The 19,126-nt window shown below is 39.5% G+C and overlaps 1 long non-coding RNA gene across 48 annotated transcripts; it reads left to right on the top strand.

The window, feature by feature from the left end:
- Window positions 1–7,692: 7,692 nt before the first annotated feature.
- On the top strand, window positions 7,693–18,865 carry LOC131330844 (uncharacterized). Of its 48 annotated transcripts, none has more exons than XR_009201254.1 (7): window positions 7,693–8,545; window positions 8,669–8,711; window positions 9,105–9,169; window positions 9,363–12,726; window positions 12,757–15,625; window positions 16,590–17,985; window positions 18,159–18,865. It is a non-coding gene; the product is annotated as an uncharacterized LOC131330844 (long non-coding RNA). The 48 variants fall into 48 exon arrangements; XR_009201227.1 differs by having other exon boundaries at window positions 7,693–8,554; window positions 9,105–9,225; XR_009201252.1 differs by lacking the exon at window positions 8,669–8,711 and having other exon boundaries at window positions 7,693–8,005; window positions 9,105–9,225.
- Window positions 18,866–19,126: the final 261 nt, after the last annotated feature.

Below are 19,126 nucleotides of genomic sequence, written 5' to 3'. Positions count from 1 at the left end.
AATACATTTCTTTGCCAAAAACAGAGGCACATGAGATTGTACCTGAGAGATCACTCATAGCAGATGCACTACCAACGTGATTGGCCAAGGAGTTGGGCTTATTTCCATTGAGCATTGTCATGACATTCTGGTACTGTTCCGCCGTGAGGGTGAAGGAAGGCGCTATTGTATTGGCATTGACATGGTTGGCTTTGGGAAGAAAGTTCTTGTGTTCTTGCTGATCAGATCTACCACCTGCAGGATTCATCTTTTTTAGCTTACGACAAACATCAATGGTGTGACCTTTCCAGCCACAAAAATCACACTTAAGATGTGCTCGACATGTCTCTGAAGTGTGCCCAAGCTTGTCACAATTTCCACATTTTAAATGAGGATTTTTGGGTGTGAAAGCTCTCTCAGAGTTTCGTGAGTTGCTCCTTGCAGCAAAGGCTGTAGCTTCAGTCATCACAGCACTTCCTTTTGATATTCCTCGTTGTTTCTCATCCTGGAGGATGAGAGAGTGGGCTTTGTTGACAGTAGGAAGTGGATCCATGAGCAAAATTTGTCCTCGAACAGCAATGTAGGCTTCATTAAGCCCCATGAGGAACTTCATGGTCCTTTGACTTTGTTGGAACTGCAAAACTTCTTTCACAGTGCCGCAAGTGCACGTTGGGATACAACACAATGCGTCTCGTTCGTCCCAAAGGCCCTTTAGCTTGGTGTAATAAGCACCAATTGTCATGTTGTCCTGTTTACAATCATGGATGGCTTCCTCAACATGAAAAAGATGGACACTATTAGTGCGTGAAAAACGCTCTTTCAGATCAGTCCAGATTTCATGAGCACTTTCATTGTATATTACGCTTGCTTTAATGTCCTCCGAGATTGAATTGAAAAGCCAAGCCTTGACGAGGTTGTTGCAGCGCCTCCATTGTTGGAATTCTGTAGTGGAAGTTGTTGGTGGCTGTTGAATGGTGCCGTTGACGAAACCCTCTTTATTCTTGATGTTGAGGGCCATAAGCATGGCACGACTCCATGTGTTGTAATTTTCCTCAGTCAACGGTTGTGTGACGAGGATGAGTCCAGGTTGATCGGAGTGATGAATGTAAAAGGGATCATTTGGGTTATTGTATTCATTGGCCTCAGGCTTGGCTGAGTTTTTTGAAGTTTCAGTATCCTTTTCTGCCATGTGTGTTGGCTAGAAGAATGATGGTTGCTATGTTTGAGAAGGAAACAAGGGTTTAGGAACGTGTGTGCTCTGATACCATGAGAAGTGGTACAATTGTCCACACATCTATTCATTGAAAGAAAGGAAGTTTATATACAATACAGAAACTAATTTAGATCCTAAATTAGTGGATGTACACTGTCATTGCCTACTTACATTCCTATGAAAAAGGAAAACAAATCAAGCAAAGATGAATGAGGGTTGACTGTCCGTAATTGTAGGAGATCCCAGATTTTGTGCATCGGCTTTACATTCCTTAACAGCTTCAGATTACTACGATAAACTGTCGATAGGGCCCACACATGGCGGTGTGCAAACCACACATTTTACACCCAGCGGTAAAGAAGTTAATCTCTTCTAGAATTCTCAATTATTTACGGTACATTTGTTTTCATTTCCATCTCATTTTACTTTTCCTTCCTTTCTCCCACTTTCTTTGACTTCAAAATAGAGTTTTTTTTTTTTTCCCATGGACCAAACAGAGTTACCCAAGTATATATAAGGGGCAGATGGATAGAGTAGCACCGTCCGTAGTCATTCGTTCCAAAACTCCTCTTTTCTCTCTCTCACTCCCTCTCTCCTAGGGCTAGGTTTTTGGCTATTCAAGACAAAATACCAGTTTGTGAGGGTCGTCATGTTAGCTTCTATGATGCGTAAACATTACATTACCTTTGAGGCCACGGTCGAGCTTGAGGCTGCTGCTCTGTTTGCTTTTTAGGCCACTGTTTTTTTTGGATTCACCGAGGCGAGTATGCCATGAAGGTTATCTTGTGTTGTCTTAAACAAAATCAAAAACTTGATTAACCTCGAGGGACGGTTTGGTTCGACTTGTTTTATTTCTCATCATTATTAGATTGGTTTACATGCTTTATGCAGTCATATGGTTGAACTTACAGGAGGTTGCAACCATGTTAACTGCAGGTAAATTCTTCCAAACACTTCTACATTGACTTGCCTTGGGGCTTTGAATCCTGTTGTAGCGCCACTCCTGCTGTAGCGCCATAATGTACCCAATTAACCAACTGGGATAGCTAGTTATTTTTATAGTGAGGAAGGAAAAAATGGAGGGTACTGACCTATTATTTTTGTAATGATCCAACTTTCTGCTTTGCTACTTTTAAAACGTTTCAATCTTTCTCTCCCTTTCCAACAACTTGATTCCTTTCCTCGCAAAGAACTTTACCAACGCCCGGAAGTTCTGGCCTCCAACGTGATCCCTTATTCTCCAACCATCTACGCCATCTCCGTCAGCTCCTACGACCCCCTCCTCCACCACGAGGACATCTCCACCCTGATTCTTTCCGCCATTCATAACGTACACATGGCCCTCCGCAGTTTCGGCGTTTCCCACGTCGCCGTCTCAACAACCTTATCCTTCGTCGATATTATAACCATCCCCTTCCCCCTTCCTCCGCCGAGTTTCAAACGGCCGCCGCCGCCGCCCTCATCCATCCCCTCCTTCAATTTTTAAATGAAATCAACTATTCATTTTTTGTAAAATTTAGACCGTACGACCTTTATGTGGCAACCACCAATTCGGTTTGGAATTCGCCGTTTTCAGGAAAATCAGATCGTTGAAGACCGTGGAAACCAATATACGAATTTGTTTGACGCGATGATCGATTCGGTGGTGACCGCGTTAATAGTGGCGGGGCACGCCGGTAAACCTGTGGTGGTGATTGAAACGGGGTAACGGGGTGGCCGAGCGGCCCGGCCGGCTTCGCTGATGCAACGTCGGAGGTGGCGGCCTTATATATCAACGGCTTGATACGTCATCTCCATTCCGGATTAGAAAGCCCACTAAGGAAGGAAGGGGCCCTGTTCACGTTCGTATACCAGTTATTCGACAGAGATTGTGCTGGCCCTTGTTATGGCATATTTTACCGGAACCTGACCCAAAAAAGTGGGCGTGAATTTCATCGATCCACCGGTATATAGATCAACCGGAGACCCACCGGTATACAGCCTAACCGGAGACCCGCTGGTATACAACCCAATCAGAGACACGCAGGTCTCCGGTCCTACTGGATACCCACCCACTGCGGGTGGGCCGGATAAACTCGGTTGGGCAATTGCTATTGAGGTCAGTCTGGTCATGCTCGGGGCCGGGGTTCGTCGTTTGGTATTTTTATGAACAGAAGAGGAAGGGAATTCTTACTGTGCACGCGAGAAAAGATATAGAAATGATTGTTTCAACTAGAGCTGGGCAACGGACACGAGACACGATAACACGACACGAACCGGACACGAAGTTAGCGGGTTAGGGTTGAACATTTATGACACGAAACACGAAAATGACACGACTCGAGAACACGAATTCTAAATGGGTTGGGTTCGGGTTGAACACGCGAGACACGAAATTAACACGTCTAACACGGTTACTAATCTGTGTCACTCATTAACACGAACGTATCTACATAATATATGGTATATCTGTAATTCTATGTAGAGTTAGGCACAGACACGATAACACGACACGAACCGGACACGAAGTTAACGGGTTAGGGTTGAGCATTTCTGACACGAAACACGAAAATGACACGACTCGAGAAACACGAATTCTAAATGGGTTGGGTTCGGGTTGGGTGATTTGTGACACGAACCCGACTAACACGACACGAACACGACCTGACACGACCTGTTACCCAGGTCTAGTTTCAACCACGAGGGAAGGGGATCTTGAGTCTTTGAAGCTGCCGGTTCTGACTGGGGGAAGAAGAAGGAGGAGCTGCTGGTTCTGATTGGGGAAAAGAAGAAGAAGAAGAACGTGGAAGAGAAGGCATGGGATGGGTTGGAGAGGAGGGGGAGACTAGTTTATGTCTGTATGTCAACTTGGTATTAGTATATCAACTTTCTGGTTTGTAGTTTAGAATGTCAAAATGACTTTGATGAATACATTTTACGGCTCTCTGCACCTCCAGAAAAATAGTAGTACCATGTAGAAAATAGTAATACTATGTTTGATGCTATTTCGAACCAATTTTATTTTTCAAGATCTCTCTCTCTCTCTCTCGTTTATGAGCGCGCTTCTTAGTGAAGAAAAGTACTCAAAAAAAACTGTTAGGTTGCCAGTTTTTCCTTGTAGTGAAGCCATCTATATCATTGTAAACTTTGTTTCGATGATTAATAAAATTTTCTTTTACCAATAAAAAAAATGTTATGATTGATCACGTGGTAAAAAATAACTTTTGTTTTGATGTAGGTAGATATAACATCACTCTAACCTCACTCTTAACGGGTAATCAACCATAAAGAGAACATTACACGACGTCAACTTCAGCAACAATGACTGCTGTTGTTAATTTTGGGTGAGACAACAGCATTGATAAGAATCGAAACCTGAGACCATTAGGACTTCCTTTTTTTTTTTTTTTTTTTTTTTGTCTTCACTCAAATTTGCTACTGCTAATTTAATTTTGAGTGAACCTTTTTTTCTACTATAGATTATTAGTTCATCTCAAAGAGAGTAATCTCAAAAGTAAGAAATTATGATCAAAATTTTAAAAATGTTCACCAATAACAAAATTAATTCAAAACAAACCGTTGATGTTTTGAATTGTTTGTTATTCAAGTTTTCTCTAGTTTGGTTCTTACTCTTTATTTTTCTAATCAATAATGATTCCCACACAGATTTTTATGCACATATCATATACATACATTTTTGTGAGGCTCATATCAGGGTCCCACAAAATGATCCAAATCACTCATCTTTTTTAAAATATTTTTTGGAGGGTTTCCATAAAAAATGAATTCCAATGAATATTGATTGTTTTATCAGAAATCGTAGGGCGAATCGTTCTGAAAAGAAAAAAGAAAATCTGTACCAGTGATACACCTGCTTTTTCTATTACAAAATAGGTGAAATTACATGGAGACCCCTAATGTTTAAAATGGTCCATTCGGACTCCTTGGTCTATAGCGGATAAAAAAAAAAAAAAAAGACTCCTTGGTCTATATGTAATAAAAAATTGGCTAAAAATTGGCTAACTCTGTTAACGAGATGAGGAGAAATGACGATATTATCTTGTAAAACTCGCTCGCACTGACCCTCTCAACTATTGAAAATTGTTCATGTTGACTCCTTCATTTTAACAGTCTTTTGACAGAATGGTGCTGATTGATTAACCATTAGAGACGAGAGGGTTCTTTTGGGCGTTTTTAATGGTTAGGGTGTGTTTGCATCCAAAACGAATAGATGTGGGGGTCTCCATGTAATATCACCTAAAAGTACGAACCGGAATGAAGGATTACCCACTTTCGAGGGGATTGACGTTCAATCAGCTCACTTTCGATCTCTTGTCCTTCAAAACGGAAAGACTTTTCGCAGTATTGAACTTAACTTTGATAAGAAAAAAATATGATCAATTTTTTTTTTTTTTACAATGTATACAAAAATTGTATATGCAAGAATCTCATTTTTAACTCGTGATTCTACAAAATGATGAATACAATGAAATATTGAATGGTGAAATACTGGATAATTACATTTCCAAAGCCTGATAATTATGGGGCGTTATAGACTATGTGGTACAGTGTAGAGCACATCGTATAGCTGGAATCTTAATTGAGGAGAAGTCGAAGACTCTTGAGTCTGTTGAGAAATCGGTCAATCATAACCTACATAATGCACAACGAACAATCAAGAAAATAGCGCATATAGAAAAGTTGCACATATTTTTAAGTGAGTTTTCAACTGTGTAGTTAAATACATCTACTACTCACACAATTTTTACTATATATTAAATGAAAAGAGTACCATATTTATGACACAAATTGCCATAATATCCTTGTCTAAGTTTTCGGTAGTGCTATTCCTGAGCCCCAAACAGTAAGAGCAAGTGCAAATTAAACTGAATTAGGCTTCACAAAATCAAAAAGATGATGGGGAAATATGTGATTTATAATTGCTGTTATGAAATGGATTTACAATAATTTCAAATGTGTGCGATATTAGTAATGTGCATTTACTCTCTTTTTTTCACAAAAAAAGGGACTAAATACAAAACCTTAAAAAAAGCATATATCAACTGGGGTATTGAATTACCCTCTTGTCCTCCTCCAAAGCAATCAAGTCTCGCCCACCTGTTGTGGTTTGGGTGGTTGACCTTTGGTGCAGACCCCTTGGGTCCTCTGTTGTGGTGTCACTCTTTAGTGGCGAGGCTCTTGGGCCTGCATCAGCTGGGCTGACTCCCACATCGGAAGTTTGGATATCATGTGTATGTTTAAAGGATCCATTATGTCTTTCCTTGGTCAGCAATTACCTATATGAGTTGGTATGAAAATGGGGGTGCTCAATTACCTATATGAGTTGGTATGAAAATTGGGGTGCTCAAGCCTTCGCCAAGTACGGGAACCAATAGAAGGGTTTTGATGATTTCCACTCTCCCTCGAAGAAGAATTCAGTTCATTATATTTTGCTCTGCATTCACGTTTCAGTTATATTTGATCAAATCCAACCCGAGAGATGATTTTACAATAATAATTCTACAACCACACTCTTTTTACACATCCAAATACACATCCACACACACGTGTGTGGACCCTACACACACTAGACACTCTAGTGGCCCCACACACTTGTGTATATGGGTGTGTGTTTGGGTGTGGTCTTAGAACTACTCATTTTACAAACGAGTTATTGGGGAAAAATGACAATAAGATGGCGACGGCAGAGATGACATCCTGCGTGGGGCAACCCTGCCTATTGGAAACCCGATGCTATGCCAAAATTTTATTCGGATAGTTTAAAATGCAACCAATATGTCATTTTAAAAAATTATTGAACAGCTCGAATCATTCGTGCGACGTTCGGAGTAGACCCCGCGTGGCCGTCGGTTCTCTCGATTCCGTCGGTGGCCTTAGACTTTTCGGATCATAAAAGATTACTCCCTCTGTTTGGATTTAATAGTCATTTTTTGAGGTTCGTATCATTTTTCAATCGATTATATCTTCCAATTTATAATGTTTTACGTGATTTCGAAAACATTGTATTATAGAACTAATCGAGATCTATCAAATAAGATGCATATTCGATATAAAGTTTATTATGGATTCAAAGATATATAATTCATTTTTTAGCCGGTTAGAATAAAATTAAGGATAATTAAATCCGGACGAATGGAATATAATTCATTTTTTAACCGACTAAAATAGAATTAGAGACAATTAAATCCGGACGGAGGAATAAAAAATAGTCCACCCACGAGGATTTTCTCCCCACCGAGGCACCACCGGCCACCGTTATTGACCAGGTCTTATCTCAACTACTACGTGTGGCTGACAGTAAAAACAGGAAAACCGACCAATCCAGGTGGCGCGATATCACTGGCGTGGAACCTAAGCTACTAAACCGCCTTAAAAAACGCGGCAAAGAATACTTCCTTTTCCTTGAAAGATAAGGATATCCATCCACCGTCCGATCTCGAAGCACCTATAAATCCTAGCCGTGTATCTTCGCCGACCTCATCTATAAATACCCCTGCAAGTCCTACGTTTCCAACCGCGTCAGGTTTTAGGTCAGGTGCTCCCCTCTCTATCGGTATCATCTCTCTATCTCATGCTTCTTGTTCCGTATTTTCTCTTAGGGTTCGGAATTTGGCGTCTAATTTGGATGCCGGGCGATTCGGTATTGCATATTGTGTAGAAACGTAGTGCTTGATTATGTCGGCGTGTTGCTCTCTGAAATTGTTGAATTCCGTTTCCTAAAGGGTTATGTTTGGCGGGCGATGCCGTTAAGGTAGAAGATAGATTCGGGTCGAGTAGATGTTCTTGTTCGCCTCAATTCGAGTTTTAATTCAGGTTCTTTTACTAGTGGAATTCTCTGGTTTCTTTGGAATTTCTGTTGCTATACCTAACAAGTGGTGCTTGATTTGATCGGTGTGCTGTATGTGAAGATTGTTGAATTACGTTCCCTAAATTTATTAGTGTACGGCGATTCTGTATCGGTTGAGGATTTTTTTTCAGGTTTCGTAGATGTTCTTGTTTGCCCCCATTCGGATTCTGGCGGAGGTTTCTTTATCAATTGAATTCTTAATTCTTCTTTGGACTTCTCTTGCTATTACCTGACAACTTGTGCTTGGTTTGATGGATATGCTGATCGGGGGCTAATTGTTTCAGCGTTCCAGAAATCGGATAATGTTCTTTCAGATTCTTGATTTGAGAACGCTGGTTTGTTGGCTCGAGTAATATTTTTCTTTCTTCGATTCCTAGTTAGAGGTGATTGCTTGAACCAATTTTCATGTACTACCATGAGGCTATTACTTGAGATCATGAATTCTACAGTTCTCCGGAAGAGATTTTTAATGTAGACCCCAACTCTCAGAATCTTCGTTGGACAAGGTTTATGTGGTATTTTTCTTGGAGATATTTCGAACCTTTAGTATTGTTTTTTATTGGCCTTAACTTGTTGGGCTCCCTCTAGAATTGTTTTTTATTCGCCTTAATTTGTTGGGCTCCCTCTAGGGTTCTTTGCAGTTGATGATGCGTCCTGGCGTTTAGGATTCAAGTACGGTACAAGTACTATTGTGTTATGTTTGTGACCCCTTCTTGTTGATTATATTGTCTCAGCCGTGGACATCGAGTCTCAGCATGGTCATTCATTCAATTCCTATTTAAAATTTTTTCAAGTACATGTGAATGTTAGGGCTGGGTAATGATTTTCACACTCATTTGTTTATAAATATAAAAAAATGCATTCTAAGATTGAAATTGATGTTTAGACTAACGCACTGTACAATTTTCAAATCACACTAAAAGACAATTTTATTGTATTTATTTACAAGAATGGAGTGAGGAAATAATTTTTGTTTAGTTTAAGGGTTGGGGTTTATTCTAGTCGCTTGTCATTAGCTGGATTGGTATTATATGTTGTGGTCTGAGACCTGTCTTTTTGTTGCAGTCTTATTTGGGGTGGTTGAAGATCTTCAACAAGTGGCTGCATATGCTTTTGTAGGAGACGTGGGGGTATTACATAGTGAACATTTGCAATTGCGGTTTTAAATAATTTCCGCTTCTAATATGTGAGTAATATACACGGATATACAGGGATGAAGTTGGGGTTTTCAATAATGGTTTGGCTTGTGTGGTTCTGTTCATTACGATGAGAAATTCTTTGGTAAACTATTTTGGGTGACTGTTGATCATCTGTTGTGAACAGGAGGGAGCTGGATCACACTGGATGTGTTGGTTTTGGTTCGTTCCACACCGTTTAGTATTCATTTTTTTATTACAGGTTCTGGGATGATAGATAAGTGCGTTGCCATCATGTTGCTGGGTATATTGCTATGTTTCTTTCCTTCGTGTTAGCTCTCTTTTCTGCTGCCCTCCAAGTGATCTGTTTATGCCACACTATCTGTCTTTTTTTTACCCATTCCATGTTTGTCATGAGAGTCGCAGGCTCGCAGAGGTAAGCCATGCAGGTCGTAATGTTTCTCTCATCATGTTCCCTTTCATAAGAACTTGCTGATATTGAGTACACTACTTTCTGTGAAGTACTATATTATATATAGTTGTAATATATCGTGGAAATATCATTCAGTCAACCTGGATTTATTGTGTTTCTGTCCTCCTACAACCTAAATTTTGCAGATCTTTATTGGCTTAGAGAGGGAGATACTTCATCTGTTATTGGATCGTCAATGTTAGGTTTTTAGCACCTTACCTTTTATTGTTTTCTGGTTAACAGATTTCAAGCGAGTTGTTATAAGCAATATGAAAGGTCTTGGACTTTCTAGATGATGTTTACAAAAAAGAATAAGGATGTCCTAACACGTTACAAACTTTTTCTTGAAGAATTGGAGTTCCTCTAGTAAGTGGGTCAGTGCAACTAAATTAAGTGGTGATAAACTACGTGGCATTGAAAACATATACTCCCATAGTGTATTAGTCCTATTGAAGGGTAACCTTGTTTAATATGTCCAGAACAGCCATTTTACATCTCCAGGAGGTCTCGAACTAAGGCGGGTTGGTAGGTTGAGCCATTATAGAGATGATACTGTGTTTGTTTTCAAGTGTTTTCTTCTCTTGTTCTACCAGAGATTTGCTAACCTCTCTAGGTACTTGGAATTCACGTCATGGCTCATTGTTGAAGTATGAAGCTAGGGCGTTTTTAGATTTTGCCTTGTGTCCTTTCTTTGGATTACTAATGCTGGCACTTCATCCTTTTTTTGTGTGTGTGTGTTTCATGGTTGTGGCTTGTTATGTAGTGTTGTGTTTTGCAGCAAATTATCAGGAAGCCAGTTCAAAAAAAAAAAAAAACAGGATGCTGAACAGAGGAGGGGTGTAATAAATCTTTTCTTGCTAAATTTACCTTGCTCAGTTGTGCTTGATTTGGTCGGTGAGCTTATTGGGGGCAAATGGTTCGTTTTTGCTACTGTAAACGGTCCGAGTATTTTGGGTTAGTGCTGGCATAAGAGTTCGTTTTAATTGTTGGCCTGAGTAATAGATTCCTTTTATTGGATTCCTAACTAGAGGTGATTACTCGAACCAGATTCCATTTACTAGAAGAGATCATGACTACTAGGTAATTCTTTATTCTACAGTATTCTCGAATGGGGAGATTTACATTCTGATTGAGGGGAAGTGAAGAATCTGGAAGGATTTTGAATGTAGATCCTGCTCTCAGAATTTTTGATGTAAAAGGTTTATATAACGATTTTCTTCATGATTATTCCAACCATTACTACATATTGTTTGATGGACTTCCCTGGACCAATTGGATTTCTCTAATGGTGATTTGCAGTGTGTGATGCGTCCTGGATCTGTGATATTTTTCGCTGATGGGTGTTGCCTCTTTTGTTGGCGATGGTCTTGGTGGTCATTCATATGGTTTTTTCCTGTAATTTACATTGGTATTTTTAGATTGAGGATTGGGGATTATTCTGTTAAGTTTGTCGGTAGCTGGGTTGATATTTTATGTCATGCGCTGAGACCTGTCTTTTCCTTGCAGTCCTGGTTGGGGTGGTTCAAGATATTCAACAAGTAGCTTATGTGCTTTTGTAGGAGAGTGGGGACATTGGCGCACTAGATTTGCCTTTGTTGTCCTAAATTATTTGCTTTCTTAAGATGTGACCAGATAAATACAGGGATATTGCTTTTGGAGATAAGGATGATGCTAGGATTATCCCTATGTCCGCGTCAGAGGATGGGTTGTAGCACGGATTGGTACTGGCTTTTGCTTTTTACTATTTTCGTCATTTTAGTTGGATGGCCTTTTTTTAAACAAAATTTTGGTGACTGTCAGAGTCTCATCTCTTGAGGACAAGAGGGAGCTGGATCGACACTGGATTTGCTTTTGTTTCATTCCTTTTCTTTCTTTCTTTCTTTATTTTTTCCCCAATTTCTAGGATGATTGAAAAGCACATTGCCATCCTGTCGTTGGGTCTGTTGCTATGCTTCTTCCTTTCTTTTTTTTTTTTGCAGCATTTTCCGTCATGCAATAGCGGCTTTCCATTTCCATGTGCATTATCTGTCATGTGGTAGGTTTTAATGATTCTCTGGCATATTGTCTTCTGAGAACTATCATATGTTCATAACTACTATAGTTCTATTTTGTGTCATCTTTCTGTCCTCCTGCATAAGTTTTGCAAATCATTATTGGCTTGGAGATCATTATGGTTCCTGTCTGATTTACATCATATATTCTAGATTTTTTCATTTCACACTTGCTATTGGGTTACTGCAGATCAGATATAAAGCTGAATTTGAATTTTTTTTTAGATTTCTTTAGGAGTTAAAAGTATGTACTGATCGTCGAGTACTCAGGGTTAGAGGTTCATATATTCGCATTTGTGGAGTTATGATAAGCCGTGTGTTGGGTCTTGGAATTCCTTTATTTCTTGTGCCGATTTAAGTTTTTATTTTTTGCAGCCAATTATCAGGGATCTGAACATTGGAGGGGTAGTTGTAATGTTTTCCCCTAGCTCTCCTTTTCCCCTAACGTATCTGTGTGTTCTTGTCCATCGTGGATCAGGCTTTTTCCTGCAGTATTTGTTGAAGTTGGAATTGCATTTTAGGAGGTGTTTAATGTTGTGGTAGCACCTGCATATGTCTCAACTGTCTTGTTTTATCCTTTTTATTTTCTGTTGCTTTCTTCCTCCTTCCATCTGCCTAATTTTATCCACAGTTCCACACGTGTTTTAGATGTGGGGTTTGTCAGCCGCCAGCATGTTATGACACATCAACTTGATTGGATTTGAGGAAATGAGATAAATACTGTTCATTCCGTTGAAGAGCAAAACTGCAGTAACCAGATAGGTGTATTCCCACTCATCCTACTTTTTCTGTCTGCTTCATCCATTGAGATTGAGTTGCTCTTTTCCTTCAGTTGTATAAGATGCGGATTCAAATTTTCTCGGCATTCTCGTGGTATATGGGTTCTTTCTAATTTCGAGTGCTCCTGTAATTTGTGAGACAACCTGACCTCTGTTTCAGTTACTGCTTAGAATTGTACTCTGATTTCTCTCAGCATGAACCGATTAAGTGCTGTTTAAGTTCTGTATTGGTGATTGTTGGAAGCTGAAGTTCTGTATTGGTGATTGTTGGAAGCTGAGATACCGAAGCCAGGTGAAAAGGTGCATCACGGAGGGCACTTGCCGAATTGCTATTTTGTTACACCCTCTCCTATTACATCTTATCGCCATCTATATTATTGATGGGATAGAGCTTTAGCTTTTACAGTTCTATATTCTGCGATAATGCTGGGATTTTGGTTTTTGGTCTGTTGAAGTTTCACCTTCTTTTGAGCCTCTCAATCTCAGGGATGAACCAATATAGCGGCAAGTGACGATCTCTGAAACTAGGGTAAACTAATACAGTGGCAAGTGATGATCTCTGGTCGTTTCAGTCCATATGGAATCTGTCTGTTCATTGGTTGGCCTTGTCCTTCATGGTTAAACACTTAACCTTAATCACTTGTTCCAGCTTTTTGTTCATGGTTAAACACTTAACCTTAATCACTTGTTCCAGCTGTTGAGTTTGGCACCTTGCTTATATAATGATGGCTGTTCAGATGCAATTGGTATGCTTCTTCAGATATTAGAAAGATGTTTCCAACGTGGACTCAGACGTACTGCTATGATGGTTCATTTGTAATTCCATTAACATATCTTTCAGTTGGACGTGTGGCAGTTTTGCATATATTCGCTCATGCCTGCCACCACGTACAGTATCCCTATGAGGCTTCCAATACATAGTGCATGCAATTAAAGTCTAGACAGTCACTTAAAATGTCTGGTTTCAATCAAAATTATGGTGGACTTTATTGAGAGTTTCTTTTCTTAGAGTTGGATTTCAAGTTCCGTAGTCACCTATTTTTGGGGATTAATATACTACTCTATGAAGTTCTAGTATTTGGTGGTCCTTTCGATGATGTTTCATTACCTAGATGCCAGTTTTCTTACTGTTTTCATTCCTCATCAACATTTTTTTGTCCTTGTTGAATATTTTTCTTTTCATTTCAACCTTTTCATAATTGTTTTCCAGAAATCAGTGCAACTACAAGGGGGTGAATTTTACAATCATTACTGGAACCACCAAATTAAGTCACGATAAGCATGGCGTGATCTCCTTGTTTATGTATTAGGAACTTTTTGGGTCAGACTGTTATTTGGTATTGTTTTTAAGACGATTTAGCGTTGCTTTTTATGTTTCTCTTTTCACCAGAAATTTACAATTCTGAAAGCTTGCAAGGCCGTCATTTGAGTTTGCTGCTTCTTCCTTAACATGTCACTTTTTATTTTATTCCCTTTTTGTCCTTTTATTGTCTTCAATTTTTTATTTTTCTAGTTTGGTTTTTCTTTCCGAGTTATTCATTATTTTGTGGTGGTTATTTACTTGGTTTATGGGCAAATTACAAAACAGCGTAGTAGTGTTAAACGATATGAAGATTTCAACCTGATTGTTCTGAGTTCATTAATTGTAGTGGAGTACAACCTCTCTCTGTCTTTGTCAGACAGTACTTTACATGAAATTTTTGAGAGGGCATCATTTGGCACCCTTTCCACTATTTCCCCTGCATTTATATGCATTTTCTTTTCCTTGATTGATTACGTGATACCCTGCAGCATTCCAAGTTTCATTCAAGGAGGAAGCAAATATTGTCGGGCAGCCAAGGGTCTCTGTTAGTCTGTCCTCCCCCTTTTCCTGTTCCATTTTTCTTTCCTCATCCTCATTCTGTGGGTACGCGGTATAGATGTGGTCTGTCACCAAGCACACCATGAAGGCTGAATTAGAGGGTATATCAAGTTGCTATTGAGCAGCAGTACCCAGCTACCAAGTATCCCTAATAGCTTCTCCTTTTTTCTACTTGTTTGGCTGTATCATAACACTCTCTTCCACTCTAGCAAATATCCCTATAGACAGTTTGGTTTTTCTTTAACTTCTGTGGTGCAGATGTGTTCAGTAGATTCTATGTGCTGCTGAAAAGTGTGAGGTACTCTGAACTTAGTTCCAAATACTGTTTTGAACTGTATTCTTTTATTCTCTCGAGTAGGGTGCTCTAGCTTGTGGCGGATTTTTTTAGCAATTATGTGAATTCCAATCGTGGGTGAAAGGATAATGGGGAATATTGATCACAGTGGGGGTATTGTGTCTGCTACACTCTCCTCTGCATTTTTTATGTGTGCTTCAGTAGTTGTGGTTGTTCACTCTGTGCTGCAATTTTGTTCCTGGTCTATTCATGTAAGGTAATTGGAAGCCAGGGATCAATATCTGTCGAAGTCCGATTTATGATGGTCTCAATATGTTAGTGATGTTCTTGTTCCCCATTGGTGAATTGCCTTGTCCAAGACACATTGGGGATTGAATGCTGGTACTCTCTGGTTACTTATTACCCTTTTCCATATCCTCTATAATGTGGGTAATGCTACAATTGTTGTAAGGTCTATCCATGTTTGGGCGAGCATAATTTATGAGCTCGTATGCTGCATTGTTCAGTTAAGGTGGGATCTAAGACTGGTGAGATTTCAATTAACTTGTGATATTTCAATAAAGCTTTCCAGTTGTGACGTTGACACATTGGTTGGTCGTGGATGGTTGCTCAGATGTATTTGGCATGGTTCCATGGGGATTGTTAAGGGATAGGTTGCCGTGTATGCATCTTTTCTTTTTGGTGTTCCTCTTTCGATGCATTACCAGGTGCGACAAAGCTAAGTTACGGAAGGAAACCAAATCCTAATCTTGCCATATGAAAGAAACAGACCAAGGGAGAGGTATTGATTTTTTACTTGTTGCTATCAGTGTCAGCAACCTCTACTGGTCTTGGTATATCTCTCTTTACAGAAACACTTCTTATTTCCCATGTACACTGTCAAACCTCATATTTACAGTATCATTGGCAGACTTGGGAGCATGATACGGCCTATCTGCCATGTGTTCTAATTTCGCGACGGCCAAGTTCAACTGTTGTCTCACTCTGTTAAGGTATTTTTGCCGGTCTGGGCTTTTTCTTATGAATTCATGTAGCCATGATGGCCGAAAGTGGGAAAATGCCACTACAGCTTCTCAAATAATCAGATCTTTCTCATGATGATTAGTGTTGGAGGCTGTATATGGATACTTCGGGACACAGATATGTATATACAATTAACGAGGTTTGGCCATCTGTCCCCATAGTTTTGTCTGTTGGAAGGGGCCTGGGACTTTTACTTTGTTTCCAATTGCATGTGTTCGGGTGGAGGTGTTAAGTCTCATCATTGAGGTTTGGCTGGTGTTAAGCCTCATCATTGAGGTTTGGCTCATGAATCGATTCATTGGGGCCTTCGAAGCAAAACTGAGTGAATCGATTCATTGTGGCCTTCGAAGCAAAACTGAGGGAGCTAACTTTCGCATATGTTGACCTTCATACTACATTCATACATTGTATTCCATTGTCCATGGGCTGTTTTGGATAGGTCTCTTGTTTCAGCTCCTTGGAAGACCTTCATCTGTATGACTGTCATCAACCCCTCTAAGAATCTTCATCTGGGAAATTTGGTAGTTTGTTTATTCTCCATTGGTATCGGTGTCATGACAACTCATAGGTAAATCTATCCAATTTTTTTCCCCTGGGTTTTAACTGATTTTTTCTTCAACTTTTTTGATAATTCTATCTTGGAGAAAGGTTATGGTAATTATTTTTTTGTTGGTTTCTGAATTTTTTTTAGAAATTTATTTTTGTTGGAAGTCAGTGGTTTTAAATTCCAAGTTTATAAAGTGGATAATTTCTTTCTTAGGTGCAGTTTGTTTAATGGAATGATGTCTGACGAAAAAGTAGCAAAAAATTCACTTTGCCAGCTTTTGCCTATTATCCTCTTCCGGATAAAGGATAAGTATTGTTTCGGCTGGCTGTTTTGCTGGCTGTTTATCATTTTTCTGAAGTCCTGCGTATCTATATTCCCATGATTAGGTAGCGATGATGGATCTGGTCTTTTTGCACGCTCAGTAGAGAAGTTTTTGAGGACAATTAGAGTTCAAGACTCCTTCTGTGTGTGGTAGCTGGTTTGGTAGTTTAGTCTTTTTATTCTCTCTTGTCGCATCATTAGCTTTTTTAAATTGTTGGGAATGCATGCTGGGAGACATTAATAAATACTCTGTTCTTTTGACCAGTGATGCAAGATTTTCTGGCTACTTAATTTAACTGAGGATTGTAGGGTGTATCACTTGTTAACACTTATTTTGGTGAAAGTCTGGATGTACCTGCATCAAATGGGAAGTCTCTTGGGTAGAGGTTTTGTTGATGGGAGTCTCTTACCCTTTTCCTTTTTTGACCTCTTTCTGATCTGTTTGTGCAGAAGTTGTTGACTGATATTCTGAAATTCTTTTCAATTGTGGTCTGAAACTTGTCTTTCCCTTGCAGTCTTGTTTGGGTTCGGGTTCAAGATGTTCAGCAAGTGGCTGTATAATGTATTTCAACATGTTGGTTAGGTCTTGCATCTTAAAAGTCTTCATGTATTATTTGAAAATATTTTCTTTTTTTTTTTATCATATCCTAATTTTTTTGTCTCAATATTTTAACTCCGCCTGTGTTATCTTCCACACAGCCGGTCCCAAGCCCGGAGAAGGAGGAGGGTTGTACGTTTGGTATCCTGACAACCATCACGTAAAAATATTGCATGTCCTTTATGAACTTAATCAGGATATGGTTTGGTTTGATTTGCTCTTCACAAAAGTCAAATTGAGTAAGAAACATGAATATGCTTTGGAGATGGCCATGAAGTTAGCATTCTTCCCTATGTCTATGCGATTCATGTCTGGGGATGGTTGTAGCTGGACTTGAACCTATTGTAGTCTGGTCTTCTTACCATCTTGTGCATCATTACAGCTAGTCAATCAACTTTGATTAGTTGTTTGAGAATAATTGCTGAAATTTTTTAATGTATACTGTGCTTTCAGGACCAGTGATGCCTGACGTCCAGGCTGTTTTTTTATGGCCCATGTGAATTGTATAATATCTCGCACGCGAATAGTGCATTATGATTTCAGGTGCATGGATCTCTATGGATAGAAAGATAGGGTGCATCGTTGAGGTTTTGTTGGAGGATTCTCTTACCTCTTCCTTTTCTGACCTCTTGCCTGATCTGGTTACGCAGAAGTTATTTTATCGTGTGGCTGAGTGTGTTCGTTGTGGTCTTTTTTCCTGTGGTTCAAGATTTTCAGAAAGTAGCTGTTAATGCATTGGTGCTTGTCGTGGTTTTCGTTGTATCGCTTTTTTTGTTGCACTTTGATTTTCTATTGTTAGTTACTTTTTGGTGGCAGTTCAAGTCGTCTTTGTTGTGGATAGGAAGGAGCTGGATAAACGCTGGGTTGGTTTCCTACGCTTTGTTCTCTATCCTTTTTCTTTTTTTTTTGTTACAGATTCTGGGATGACTGATAATCGCATTATCATCTACTTTCACAATTCTTTCCTCTGATTACTTCTTCTTTCTGGTGGCCTTTTTTCACCTCGACTGAATGTTTAGAAATTGCCCGATAACAGGTGATGTAAAGCTCAACATGGATGGCTGTTGGTATGATTTTGATGGCAAGTCAGGGTTTGGTTTGGGGGCCTTCTTCGAGACTCTTCGGGAGAATGGATCCCAGGCTACTGTGGAAAGCTCTCATGCGGATCCAGCTTGGAGGCAGAACTTGGGCTATATATTGAGACCAATCATTATTGAAAAAACCATGCAGTGCAAGTTGAATCCAACTCTCTCATTGCGGCCAAGCTAATCAATGAGGATCCCCTACGGGACACCCTCACCGAGCCATTGTGGAAGATGCAAAGCTGCTTGCGACTTATACTGGAGTCTCCCCTTCTCATATCTATTGCTTTGCTAGGCAGTTTGGCGAATCTATGTGCAGACAACTTGGCAAGAATGGAGTGGAGCAGGCTCAAGACTTGGTGATCATGACCAACGTTCCACCAGCAATAAGCTCCTTAATCATTGAGGATTTCCTTCTTGTTGGGAGAAGTCTTGGCTTAGGGGTACCGAGTATTGGACTGATGTCCCTCAGTTTATGTTGCTAGTCATGTTGTTGGACTTATATTGTAGTACTCTTTCTCAAGTGTAATTTTATGAATTTCCCATTAACCCAAAAAAAAAAAGGAAGAAAGAAAGATGCTTACCGTTATGGTACTTTTGGAGTTTTGGTCATGAGGTATACTCTCAACTATCTAATGGAAGTGCCTTAAATTTCCCTCTACTCCATTTTTTAATTTGCTGAGAATTGAGAAATGCGAAAAGTACCCACGACCTGTGGAAATGAGATTATCTCTGCCCTTGACCCATAATATGGAAAAAATACGTTAAACTAGCATGGAACCATAATAATATAAATATGGAAAACATCCTAACGTATGTACCTATCTCTAGTTGATTTTCTCGTTATTTTCATTTAACTGAATGGAGGCATAGTAAAAACTAAGGGCCTGTTCCAGAACGTGAATAAGAACTTATTTTTTGT

The sequence above is a fragment of the Rhododendron vialii genome, chromosome 6a (assembly GCF_030253575.1).
Source record: "Rhododendron vialii isolate Sample 1 chromosome 6a, ASM3025357v1".
NCBI lineage: Eukaryota > Viridiplantae > Streptophyta > Magnoliopsida > Ericales > Ericaceae > Rhododendron > Rhododendron vialii.
This window is presented reverse-complemented; position numbering and strand designations above follow the sequence as displayed.